Raw genomic sequence first — 12166 nt, 5'->3', positions numbered from 1 at the left:
ACATTCCGGCCCAATGCATTATTTCCCCAATACAAACGATGTACACCACACTACAAATTGAACCTTAACTCACAATATACCACTACTTACCAACACTCACTTTAACTATAGTTTAAATATAACTTTAAATATAACTATTATAGTTAAAAGAGCATTACCCAACGTTCACTGACCACATTTCAGATCTAGTAAACTTACGCCCTAAAAATAGTTTTTAACCGATTCCACGGTTTTTGTGTTCGTACGTGCTCTACTCAGAGCATGTGCGCATTGGGTGTAAAACGTATATGTGTGTGTGTGTGTGTGTATGTATGCACACACGTGCCAAATATAATAACCATGTGTATTACATGTTGTATATGTCTGAGTGTGTGTATAGCCTTACGGGTCATATGCATATGTCCATGCCTTGCTTGTGCTTTGTGGTCCCATACATATCAAGCATAATGTTTGAGTGTAACGTATGTTGTGTGAGTTGAGTTTGTACGTTGCGAGCGTTATGTATGCGCACATTTCATGTGATGTGTATATATGGGGTTTCTAAGCATGTGCCTCATTGTTGGTTTCATTGCAATGTTGCGATTGGTCGCATTAAGTTTTTTATTTTAGCATATATATGTTATGTTCATTTTTTTACAGCTTGAATTAATGTGGTTGAAGCAGGTTATATGTGCATATTCACAGTCAGAGATAATTGTATAGGGGTGTTGACCGTTGACGTTTTCAATGTTCTCTATTGGCAATCTGCATTTATTGTGAGATGCACGAATGTGATGTGTTTTCCAAGTGTCTCTCTAACGGTTAGATTCATATACAACAAAATAATTGGTTGTATTGCGCGTTTTCTCCAGACATGCACATTAGGTGTGGATCGGCTGTACAAACTGATGTGTAGTTGGAGTATATGCAGTATATGCAGAGAGAAAACTGTCTGGATGTATGTGTCGGGGGGGGGGTCTCTGTTGGGGGTTTAGAACGTGTACGTTTCTGGTGTTCCCTCGCATTCTGCGTGTAGTCTGTGCTTTGTCACAGTTGGGGGAATTCAGATAACAGTCAGGCTCAGAAAACAGGGTACAAGAAAATGTATTTTTATAACACAAGTGGGCCCAGGGCTTGGGTTGGACTCAGTAAATGAAAACAAAAGGAAGTAATTCTAGATCTGCAGTCTAGCACTGTCCCTCGCATCCCTTAAGCTTTGCCTCCTGATGGTTAAACTAAAGTTGCTCACAGTTAATGGTGTTTCAAGTGTCCCTTGCACTTCCTTCTTGAAATGGATGATGCTCACACTGTTGTCAACTTGCTGACGATTCTGAGGTCTTAGGTGGACCTTTAACTGTCTAGGCTTGAGGCGCCCACAGTTGCTACAAATGGTGCTATAACTGTGCCAGATCTCAATTGGCCCGGGAGCTGGTTATCGACTGCCACAACTGTGGCTAGCACTTTGTGGCCACAAGTTTCTTCCACAGGATGCCTCTATATTCTACCTCACTCTCCTGGTCTATTTTACTCTCCTTGGTGTGCATCCTCCTTCTCAACGCTCAGCAAGTTCCAGACTCTTTCATCACATCTCTTAGCTTCCGCGAGGCCTCTTGCAACTTCTTCTGACAATTCGTTTTTTCTTGAGTGGTTCTGATTTTTCACTCTTCTGTACTCTCTCAGACTCCTTGCCAGCCCCAAACCCCTGTTCTCACTCTCTTAGCTTTTCTCCTTTCTTACAATTGTTGAGTGTCTTTCTCCTACGTACTCTACTCCCTTCTCCAGGTCTTTCTCCCAGCATCTGTAACTACCGAATGTTGTCCACTACTGTCTAATCACTTTCTTGTACTATGAGCGATTCTCCAAGTGCTAGCTATCTAACCTCCCTCAGGGTATTCTTAACTGTCTCTACTCCATCCACGAGTCAGTGTTCTAGTGGGGAATGGAGATAGTGCCTTGCACTTAGTGGATTCATGCGGGTTCACTCACGCCCACCTCTTCTCTACTACTTTTACTATCTCACCCTCCACCTTACTCCTCCCACTAATATTCGGACCTTCTGATGTTTCACGCCTCCTCGTTCTCTCCTCCACCTGTTGATGTTAATTCTCCTCCCACCCTACTTCACTACTCCTATTCTCTGTAACTACTCCTCTCCTCTACACTACTACTCATCTCCTCCCACTACTCGTCTCCTCCCACTACTACCCTCCTTCACTCTCCACTACTCCTTTGTCCACCAGCTACTTCTCTACTCACCTTCTACTACACTCCTCCACCCACCAGCTGCTCAAAACCCTCCTTTCACCGTGTACCATTCACTTCACATTCAATCCTTACTCACAACACAAACACAGTCACACTGGTGAACCACTTCCACTCTAAGCCAAGACCTCACCTGCTCCACGAATTTCCTCCACAAGCAATCAGTGGGTTCGTTCAGCGCTGCAACTGTGCCGGACTTGGTGAGGTGCCGAGTCCTGACTAACCCTCCTCCAACCACCTCCACCCAGCCCATCTCATCTGGTGCTACTCCACAGGCTGAGGCAGCTGGCAGCCTTTAGTGAAGCGCCGCAACGACGTCCGACCTAACACGGTGCTGTGTCTCTTCGAAGCCTCCTTCTACCACCACCTTCTGGCGCAACACACACTATGCGGCCCGCGGACTGAGCCAGTAGTGAGCCTCACTGCCGCGGCTGCGCCTACCCGACCGGCACCTAAGCTGTGGGCCACATCCATAGGGACCAGTGAGGCACCTGCCCCTACAAAACCTCCCAGAGCCGCATCCTCCCGTTGGCCACCCCCTGATGAGCACCGTAGCGCTGCACCATGGAGAGGCTCCAGTCTACCCCTCCTCTCCAGCCCTCCTCTCTGCTCACCGTCCCGCTCATTCTTGCAGGTGCTGTGCCTCTTCCAGTGCTTGGCTGCTACAGCCTTCAGCCTGACATCCGTGTTACCCTGCTGAGGCCGTGCCTGCTGCTGAACCTGCAGCACCCGACATCTCTTCCACCGTCACTCTCATCAAGCGCTGTGTCTTGACAAGGCCTCCAACCACTACCACCTTCCGGTGCATCATACTCGGCGTGGCCCCGCAGGCTGAGGCAGCTGGCAGCCCCACAGCCGCGGCCTTGCCTGCCGCAGCCTCATCCTAGCAGTGGGCCACCTCCATTGGGACCAGTGTGACACCTGTCCCTAAAAGGCCTCCTGGAACAGCTTACCGTTGGCCACCCCCTGATGAGCGCCGTAGCGCTGCACCATCTACTGGCTATCTGAGGCTCCAGTCAACTCCTCCTCTTCAGCCCTCTTCTCTACTCCCCGTTCTGGTCATTCCAGCTGGTGCTGTGCCTCCTCCTGCGCCCAGTAGTCAGAGCCCTCAGCCCCTGACATCCATGGGACCCCTGCAGAGGCTGTGCCTGCTACCAATCCTGCAGCACCTGACATCTCCTCCACTGCCACTCCCACCAGGTGCTGTGCCTCACTCCTACAACAGATCGCCCTGACCCACTATCCCTGGCACCACCGCAGCCTCCGAGTGTCCCTTCCGCAGACTGCTGTACTCACCTGTAGCTGTACTGCCTGCACACCCCCTTTACCGTATCTGCTCCACCAGTGCTTAACTTCACCTCCTCACCAAGGACCGCCTGCACTATCGTAAACCACCTTGCGACCCAACCTACTTGCACCACTGGTTACGAGTGACGTTACTTTCCACACCCTGTCACATCGTTCGCTAATCACTCCATGGGCTTGCAGCAAATCCTCACCTTGGATCCTGCCGACTTCACTTCTCTTACGCCCTCCTGCTGTTTGCTAAGGAGCCTGCCACCCTCACCAACCCGACCCCAGACGCTCTGCTGTTAACACCTCTCACCTCTGCCCTGACTCCCACTCTTCTGCTGTAACTCCCCTCCCTTCTCTACTGCCTCACCCTCCCCTGCCCTCTCACCCTTCCCTCTACCGAACCTGCTACACCTCCTCACACTTCCTCCATTTGTGGTTACTCTGCCGTGTGGCCACCAGCAATCACCCTCATCCTTCTCCTGTCATGCACACTATCTGTCCCTCCCTTCATTGACCACCCGCCATCACCCTCCCCCTCTTCCTCGCCCTCCTCCTTTTCCTTCCGCCCATCCTCATGCCCTCTCCCCCTCTTACCTCTCCCCATGCACACCCCTTCCCCCTCGCACCATCCCTTCTCGCTCCAATCTTGTCCGTCCCCCCACTGTCCATCCCTCCAGTATCATGAACATTGCCCTTTGGAACGCCCGTTCCATCTGCAATAAAGCCACTGTGGCTCTTGATCTATTCTTCCGACTCATCACGGAGACCTGGATTCCCCCCTTCAACTCCACTGTCCCTGCATCTCTCTCCACCCCTTATTCCTCCTTCTCTCACATCCCACACGCCTCCGGTCGCGGAGGTGGCATCTGCCTCCTCTTTCACCCTAAATGTCTCTCCTCATCTCCCACCATACCTCTTCCCACCTTCTCCTCCTTTGAATTTCTCTATAAATCCTTTACTCACCCTCACGCTATCTCCTTCTTAATCATTTACAGACCCTTGGCCCCCTCTCTTCCTTCTATGAAGACCTTGATCATCTTCCCTCCCTCATTTCTCCCTCCCCTACTCCTCTCTCGGTCCTTGGCAACTTCAACCTCCCTCTCTCTAACTCATCTCATTCCTCCCCTCTTCTCTCCTTACTTGACTCCTATCTCCTCTCTCCACTCCCAACCCCCCCACCAACTCCTCAGACTCCACTCTCAATCTCATCTTTCTTTCATCTCACTCTTCCTCCCCCGTTTCGTCTCTCCCCAACTATCTCTCTGATCATGCCCTACTCTCCTCCTCCCTTCCCCCTCTCCCTCACTTCTCATCAGTCTCTGCTGACGACGCCCTCTCCTCATTGTCCTCCTCTATATCCTCCAGTCTCAACCAACTCTATCCTCTTACTTCCTTCTCACCCTCTCGCAAACCTTCCCAACCTTGGCTCTCCTCTCACCTTCAGTCAATGCGTCGCCTCCTCCCTCGCCTCGAAAGACGCTGGCTCAAATCCCCTTCTCTGGCTAACCAATCTTTTTACTTCTCTTATCTCTCCCTCTACGACTCCTGCCTCACATCTGCCAAGCGCTCCTTCTACTCTAACCTCCTACACTCACAAGGTTCTCACCCCCGCCGTATCTTCCAGACCCTCTCACATCTTCTCTCCCCTCCTACTTCTGACCCTTCCATGAACTCTCCCCTCTCTCCCTCTGATTTTGCCAACTCCTTCTCTTCCAAAATTCTCTTAGCCAAATCATCCTCTCCTCTCCTTCCTTTTCCCCTCTTCCCCCCTCCCACCTCAGCTATTATGTCCACTTTCTCTCTTATTACCCCTGCCTGCGTCTCCCATCTTCTGTCCAATACTCACCCCACTGCTGCCCCCTCTGATCCCATCCCCACCTCCCTCATCCCCAAAGTCTACCCACTCCTCATCCCCTACCTAACCACCTTCTTTAACATCCATCTCTCCTCTGCCTCCTTTCCCACTGCTTTCAAACATGCTACCATCATCCCTATCCTGAAAAAGCCCTCTGCTAACCCTCTTCTCACCTCCAACTTCAGACCAATCTCCCTTCTCCCCTTCATCTCTAAGCTCCTTGAGCGCATAGCCTACTCTCAACTCTCATCTTTCGTCTCCTCCCACTCCCCCCCCCCCTCAATCTGGGTTCCGCCCTAAACACTCAACTGAGACTGCCCTTACTTACGTACTTAATTCTCTCCTCTCTGCACGCCACGATAAACAATCCTCACTTCTAATCCTCCTTGACCTCTCTGCAGAGTTTGACACTGTAGACCACTCCTTACTTCTTAGCACTCTGTCCTCCTTTGGCTTCAAAGGCACTGTCCTCTCCTGGCTCTCCTCTTACCTCTCCAACCGATCTTTCACGGTCTCTGGGGTGGTCGTACCTCCAACAGCTTCCCCCTGAGCTACGGAGTCCCTCAGGGTTCTGTACTCGGACCCTTTCTTTTCTCTCTCTATACCTCCCTTCTCGCCCCCGTCATCTCCTCCTTTGGCATCTCTCACCACTTCTACGCTGATGACACCCAACTCTTCCAATCCTTCTCTTCCTGCACTGCTGATCTCCACCACACTTTTTCTTCATGCCCCACGGCCATAAAAAACTGGACGTCTTCCCACTTTCTTTCCCTCAACATTGACAAGACTGAAGTGCTTTTCTTCCCTCCTAACACTCTCCCCATCCCCCCCGCCCCCCGTTTCATCCACTTTCCCCCATCCAATCTCCCCATCTTGTCCCACGCCCGCAATCTTGGCCTCCACCTCGACTCCTCTCTTTCCTTTTCTAACCATATCTCCCTAACCTCTTGCGCCTGTCGGCACCACCTGTTCAACATCCGCAAGATCCGCTCCTCCCTCACCTTCCATGCTTCTAAGCTCCTAATTTCCTCCCTTATTTTCTCCTGCCTTTTCTACTGCTCCTCTCTTCTTTTTGGTCTCCCTGCCTCCCACCTGACTCCCCTAAAATCCCATCAACCACTCCTCCATCCGTACTCTAGGTCTTCTCGGTCCTCGTGACTCTATCTCTACCTCACTCTCTCAACTCGGCTGGCTTCCCTTCCTCTCAACTGAAATTTCCATTCCTCTGCCTGGTCTACAAATCTCTCCATAACCTCGCCCCCCCTATCTGTCTTCCCTCCTCTCATTTTACCATCCCTCCTGTTCTCTCCGGTCAGCTGATCTCTACCTTCTCATAGTACCCCCTGCACCGCTTCACGCTTCCGCTCCTTCCAACTCTTGGCTCCCCTCCACTGGAACTCCCTACCTCTCGCCATCCGCTCGTCCCCTACCTACTCATCCTTCCGCTCCTCCTTGAAATCCCTTCTTCTCCACTCCCCTCCCTGACTCTCCTCATGCTCCCTCTCCCCCCCTCAAACCCCTAGCCCCTCCTCCGCCCAGACCCCTCCTCCCACTGTCCTCACTGACACTGCTACCAAGAGGTGCAGGAGGCCACCTGGGTTACCCCCCCGCCTCCTCCCACCCTGCTAACATCAAGCCAGACACTCATAACCCTTAACCTTCCTCCCCTCCCCACTCCCTCCTCCTCCCCTCTCCTTGAGTAAATTGTTCCATTTACTATACTTCTGGTTTGTTTCACGTTTGTATATAAGCTTCTTTAAATTTTGTATCTTGTTGTTACTCTGTAAAGCGCTTTGGCGTAAATAAATTCAATAAACAAACACAAGCCGCCGCTCCCTCCTTCCTCCTGCCGGTCTCTTGGTAATCCTCCACGTCAATATCTGACCTTACCCCTGGAAGGGGTGTATGTGCAATGGAACGTCTTGAAAATGGGGGCTAAGACCCGTCCACCATCTCTGCATGGTTTGCTGTGTACCAAAGCTGGTGGTGCAGATTGTCCAGTGTTGCAGGTCGTGTTCCAGGTCCACGTTTGGTGGGGATCCTTAGTAAGCCTCTCTGTGGAGGGTGAGTTCTGTTCCCTTTTAGTTCCCCGGGAGTTCAAGGGGTATTCCCCTGTCTGTATGTGGGTTTGCCGGCCCCATCCGGAAGCTCTGCAAGATCTTCTGACTGCCGCTTAGGGACATGACTTCTCTCACTCGGGGGTCACATAGTACTGGTGCCTGTGACATTCATCGGTGCTGCGCTTCAAGTCTCACAGGAGGCACTCTCGTTCTTTGACTGGATTTGACCTGTGGATGGTGCGGTCTTTGTTGGAGGTTTGGGTTTGACTCTGGATGCAGGCTAGAAAGTACAGAAAGACACTGGCGAATATCTAATAAATGAGGCAAGGCTGGGGACAAGGATTTTAATTTCAACCCAGGGATTTTCATTTCCACCCAAATAACTCTACTGACATGTGTGCTAGAATTCTGGTGACTAGCCTCTCAGATTTATCTGTATGCCTTTGTAACCATTTGGCCACCTATACGAGTGGGAAATTACTGGACCTAATTTTTTCAGATGGGAGTCTGACGGCAAGCTTCAGACCTATTCCTGTCACCTGGTCAGGCCAGTTTCTTGTCCCTTTTATTGTTAAAGTTATCTAATGCGTGCATACGGTTTCGCATGGCTTGCAAATTTGCAGGCTATGGTACAATGTGGACCTGTCTATCTTTGCAGATCAGGTATTGGATGCTAACGAAGAGTTTATGAAAGAAGGCGATGATCCCTGTACTTCTCTCCTGAAATCTCTTTCTGAGGTGGTAGATGTTTTGCCACTAGTAAGCCCCATTTTGGGAGAACAAAACCCACAGCGGCTTAGTTCACTATTGAGCTCTGAGCTCAGAAGCAGGCTTGTTGTCGCCTTCAAAGGAAATGGTGGCTAGACTACGATTTGGAATCCTGTACTGCCTACAAACAAGTTGTGTCACGATACCACAGGATGATTGTGGAAAAAAATCTAATTTCTACGCTAACAGGATAGCAGAAGGTTCATGTTCCTCTAGGGAATTTTATTAGGGTGGCTAAATAGCTGACTGCCTGTCCTGCCAAGAGACAAGACAGGCAATCAGATGCGCAATCACAGTGTAATGCAATCAACATGTTTATTTCGGATAAAATCAGGGAATGGAGAAGCAGCCTCTGAGGAGGATGGGCCATGGAGCCGGCTCTTACGGTGTCCTATTGCACCTGCCGTGGCAAACTCTTTTTGCTTAGATCCTATTGATGATGATGCCATATGGAGGGCCCCAAGTGGGGTGAAATCTGCAACACCTTTCGATGCAGTACCACTCCATATTCTAAAGGCCCTCCCGCAGGGAACCATTTGCCTATTTACGTCGCCCCTACAGTACTCTTTTAGTTCTGGGGTAATTCCAGCTGCTCTGAAGCATGCAGTGGATACTCCTCTTCTAGATAACCTAATTTAGACCCTCAGGCGGTGGCCAGCTATAGGCCCATTTCCTTACTTCCGGCTATAATGAAACTCATGGAGGCCGTCATCACACCGCAGTTTTCAAAATGTCTGGAACAAAAACAACTGCTTGCATCCTTTTCAGTCTGGATGCCACCCAGCAAGGGGTACGGAATCCGTTATATCTCTGTTGGATTATTTAGCCCTACTCCACAACCGCACAGAGGTCCGAGTGCTAATCCTCCTGGACCTCTCTGCGGCTTTTGATACTGTGGATCACAACATTTTACTGATCCACCTTGAGCAAGCAGGCATTACAGGGTCTTTACTGGCATGGTTTGAGTCATTCCTTGAGGGACGGATGCAGACCGCCTCAGATCAAGCTTGCCAATCTACGACCTATGGTTTGACCTGTAGAGTTCCCCAAGGGTCTGCCCTGTCTCCTCTCCTTTTTAATCTTTAAGCAAGTTTGTTGGCTGATTTGATTGCTCAGTCTGGAGTCCTTTTCTATACCTATTCCGATGACACTCCCTGTTTGGGCTCGACCCCCCTTAATCTGAACCTGCTGGCAAACTTCGGTACTGCTTGGACAATATAGGCAAGTCGATGTCGGCCAATTGGCCAAAGCTGACAATACTGCCCCTCCTGCCCTTGGATAGCCGTACCATGCTGGTTACATCAAGGATAATGGGGTCACTGAAATACTGCAACAGGATCTACTTGGGGCAACCCAAGTATCCGATACAACATATGCAGGTACTCCAGAATGCTGCAGCAAGATTGGTGCTTAATGCGTCCCGTTTGACTCCGCCTGTAGCTCTCCCGCCGGCGCCTGCATCGGCTCTCAGTGGCAGCACAGATAAAGTTTAAGATACTCTGCATCACTCATCGAGCACTGTACAATGTATGCCCTGAGTATTTGAAAGATAAGATAGAGCGCTATCTCCCAAGTAGGCAGCTGCGTTCATCTGCTAAGTCGCTACTTAAAGTGCCTAGATATCAGCGTGCAAGTTTTGGAGGCCGTGCCTTCTCTCTCGTTGCCCCTACACTGTGCAATCTTCTCCCTCTGGCTCAGAGTCAGAGGAATACCTTCCCTTCCGAAGGGCGCTCAAGCCCTTTTTGTTTGAAACTGTCGGCGTGCGTTGCTGTTTAATGAGTTTTTTTCTCTTTAATTCCAATAGCAGCGCTTAGACGCTTTCGGGCCGTAGTTGCGCTTTATAACTTAAAAAGAAAAGGCATTGTCAACATAAGTTTGTGGTGCTCTAGACACTCTCTCTTCAAATGGGTAATGCGATCAAGCAGACATGGAGATGTAGTGGGTTTTGGGCAGGTTGGGGTGTTCTACATGGTTCTGTCTGTCAAGATGGCGGATGATGTGAGATAGGAGAAAGATCAGGATGACAGGATGAATAAATCCCAAATGGGTCAGGGCATTTTTAAACAGTGGGACTTCTTCTCACGATGGGGGGGCCATAGCATTTATGGGAACATTGTTAACTCAGGTTTTCTTGCTTCTGCTGCCCCCAAAGACTATACCCCTCCCTCTTGGGAAATAATTGATGTCTTAGTTCCAGTCAGAGAACTCTGGTTTTGATACCAGTCCCTTCCTCTTTTTGGGTGCCTCTCTCGCTCAGAAGAACAGCTCCAGCCAAGTATGTTTCTCAGTTGACTAATGTGTCCAGTACAGGGGCCTGTGTTCGACCTCATGGCCACAGGTTCAAATTCGGGGAGGTCCACTCAGCCCTGAGTAGCACTGAGTTGGGTGACAAACATCTGTTATCTGTCAATAGCACCAAGATACCCCTCTTGGGGTGAACATGCGCTCCACAAATACACCTATGTTATGTTGGGTTTCTTGAACTCTGGTGACAAATTGTTTATTCATAGGCTAATAATGGTACAGGGAGTGCAGGGACTCTTTCACATAGTGGGTGGAGGCACTCAGTCCCCATGGTCACCCAAGCACTATGATGAATCCAATGGCGTCATCGGTCCTTTACCGGCAGTGACCTCTCCCCATGTGGCCAGGGGACGGCAGCCGCTACCTGATCCTGAGGGCAGCAATATGAGGGAGGATCACATCAGGGGGTGGTGGGGGCGAAAGGGGCACAACCTTTGGGTGGGAGTGTGTCATGGCATCTTCGGATGATACGTGGCATCCCCCTGGTTATTCAGAATATAACCCGTCTATGCAGAATGCTATCTTGGCATATTGTCATGGTTCCCCTTGTCCACCTCAGAACAGTACTGAACACCTCTTTATTAAATCTGAAGGCAAACCATTAAAGTCTAGTTCGTCTTTTAAAACTCAAGAAAACCTCTTTTCAGTCTCTGCCTACAAATTCTCCAGAATTAACTTACCCTTAAAAATCATTGAAGACATTGATCTGGGCTACATATATTGTCAGGAATGGACTTTCATTCACATAAACACCAAAATACCCAGACGAGGAAGAGGAGTCGAGCAATGTAGAGCAATGAAGCCAAAAGCGCAAGCAATGCTCTAGCTATAGTGAACATTCACCTGCAGCCGGGAGATTTAACAGCTGACTGCAGCACGCTACCAACGACAGAAGGCTCTCTCTTGAAATCAATCAAGGGATCACGAGACGACAGAACTCCGTGGAGCCAACCAGCTCATGTGGGAGCAGGAGAGCTGTCTAGAAGCAAGAACACGCTGCGGGGATGCCAGTAGCCAATGGAAGACGTCTGGCTGTTGGCAGGTGTTACGGGGAAGCCTCCATCGTACCTAAGCCAGAGACACCACTGAGAAGCCCAGCAGGGACTGCGAGAGAAGCCAAGGTGAACAAGGAGTAGACGCAGAACAAAAGCTGCAGGAGGTTTACTGCAGGAAGCACTGAGAACACCACGAACAACCAGTGAGTTCTCCTAAGGGAAGCAGGGACACTGGGGTGTATGGACAGTTATGCCAAGTGCAAGCATTTGTTAATAAAGCACACAAAAGCGAGCAAGCTGATAAGAATCGCTCTAAAGGGGAAAACAAAATCACAATAAGAAACTGTCTAGTGTGTAAATGTACACCAAATACAGATAGGAAAAGCGCTGGAAGAATAATATACCAGGCAGATGGAAGAGTAGAAAACGTGAACTATCAAACTTGGTGGGAGTAAAGCCCAAGTCAGAAAAGCCCTGGCAGGATAGCATACCAGGCAAATACAGATTGCAAGTGTTAGCTTGCATGAAAAGCCCTGGCAGGGGAGTATACTAGGCAATTGCAAGTATGTTCCTAAAGGAAAACCCTGGCAGGAGAGTGTACCAGGTGGATACAAGTTTAAGAGCATGCATATGTGGAAATGCCCTGG

At 49.9% G+C, this 12166-nt stretch overlaps 1 protein-coding gene across 3 annotated transcripts in view; it reads right to left on the bottom strand.

Moving 5' to 3' along the window:
• The window catches only part of FASTKD1 (FAST kinase domains 1), a 677639-nt gene that overhangs the window by 35058 nt on the left and 630415 nt on the right, over positions 1-12166 (bottom strand). The gene's annotated exons all lie outside the window — the stretch shown is intronic.

This window comes from Ambystoma mexicanum, chromosome 9, assembly GCF_040938575.1.
Source record: "Ambystoma mexicanum isolate Mex_15411 chromosome 9, UKY_AmexF1_1, whole genome shotgun sequence".
NCBI classification, from domain to species: Eukaryota; Metazoa; Chordata; class Amphibia; order Caudata; family Ambystomatidae; genus Ambystoma; species Ambystoma mexicanum.
The sequence above is the reverse complement of the archived record's forward strand: the minus strand, read 5'-3'. Positions and strand labels throughout refer to the sequence as shown.